We start from the raw sequence: 1897 nt of genomic DNA, 5'->3' as shown, positions 1-1897 counted from the left end.
CTACAAGCAATAAAAAGCACCAAAAGAAAAGGGAAGTTTAAGATGGAAAAAAAGGGAACTTCCAATCAATATACAGCTTTAAAAATCAAAATCATACCATCAACCAAAAAAAAAAATTTAACATAGATTCGACTAATTAAGACAGAAATTCAAATCAAAGTCACAAATCCACATCGAATTCTAAGATTTGAGAACGGATTCGACGATATAGCAATCCGAGAAAAGCAAAGGCAAGTCAAACTGATTGAAATCTCAAATAAACCCAGAGAGATGAGTAAAACGATGACAAAACCGTCGACAAAACTGATTCGCGGTTGGATGAAGGGATTCAACTTCTGAAACCTAGCTAACGCTGAATGAATCCTCAGACGGAGATGACGAGCGAAGACGAAGATCACCTAGATGCATGAGTTTCCAGGGATTTTGAGACTTTTTTAGGGTTTCGAAAGGACGATTTGTACAGCAAAATCTATATTTTCAATTTTCCTAATTGAGATTTGAGAGAGAGAAAGATTCTCTTCTTCGCTGTGGTCAAACCCAGAAAACGTCGCCGGTTTTGCCGGTGAACGACCGGTTTTCGCCGTCCCGGAGATTGTAAACTACAAAGCTTTTCTCTGCATTTTCTTTTACAACGATACAATGATAGACCCTCCATGAGAGAAGCGTCTTCTGGCACTAGATTGGAAGCGATTTAACTCATGTGTCCCACCTTTTATGCGTTGATGCCAATCCGACGGAGGAATGCATCTCTTCACCTGAATGGCTCTTATTGAAACACGACAAGTCAAATTAATATTAAAGTACTAAACCGTACATCGAAGATTTCATTATAGCGGTGCTGATTATGTGTCGGCTATGGGGTGTATTTTTGGGTCACGAGATTCCGGGGCAGTAAAATTGGATCCGCTTGGGAATTCCCGTTAATATTAGCGAAAACGCTTGTTTTCCTGTCGGAATGTCGGATTGGATTTGGGAACACTACACGTGTAAAGAATACATTACCCCCTTCCACTACCCCTTAGTAACCATCCTCCACTTGTGTCACTATCTCTCATGATATATATCTATCCCCCATTTATAAAACTATTTTGTTGAAAGATACAATAACCAGGACCCGTTTATTTGGCGAATAAAAAGGGGTGCCGAAACTTATGAGGGTGGATTCCACATGTTATGGGTTGAATTAAAAATAAAATAATGGTATATACTTTTGTAGTGGGGTGAGATTTAGTGGGGGAAAGAGGAAATGGACATCGGGTGGGATTCCATGGAAAACAAAAAGGAAATAGGAAGAAGAGAGACTCAAAAGTAACTTTTCTATGAATAGTGCAAAAGTCCTACCAAATTGGTAGAATTTTGAGCGTGAATGGGGTGGGAAAAAGAGGATTTGGCTCTTGTCCTGCCATGGCGGGACTGGAGCGTCCAGCACCCACCTACGATCATGCCACCTGGACAGGAGAACATCCAACGGCCAAAATCTATAGCACCAACTTTAACCCATTTGGCTCCCCTTCGTCCTCTCTCACCCGATTATAATGGCAAACCCGACCCGTTACAGATTTGAATTTTGAAACCAAATAATGAAACCCAGATCCATTGCGTTCCTCTTTCATTTTCCCCCTTTCATCTTCCCCCCGTTCTTTTCTCTCTCCATTATCTTCTTAACCTCGCGACAAACCCTAGCAGCGGCGAACGTCGAACCAGGTCAAGAGCTGCCATTTTTAATGGCGTACGACGACGAACATCGAACCCTAGCAGCGACAAATCGAAACAAAGCTCTCACCTCATCTCGTTGAGCAACAAACCCTATTCCAGAGCGACAAACCTCATCTCCACTGGTTGAGCGAACAGCGACGAATGGCGGTGAAAGATTCTTCATAGAGGTATTCATTTTCTT

This window comes from Telopea speciosissima, chromosome 8, assembly GCF_018873765.1.
Source record: "Telopea speciosissima isolate NSW1024214 ecotype Mountain lineage chromosome 8, Tspe_v1, whole genome shotgun sequence".
NCBI lineage: Eukaryota > Viridiplantae > Streptophyta > Magnoliopsida > Proteales > Proteaceae > Telopea > Telopea speciosissima.
The sequence above is the reverse complement of the archived record's forward strand: the minus strand, read 5'-3'. Positions refer to the sequence as shown.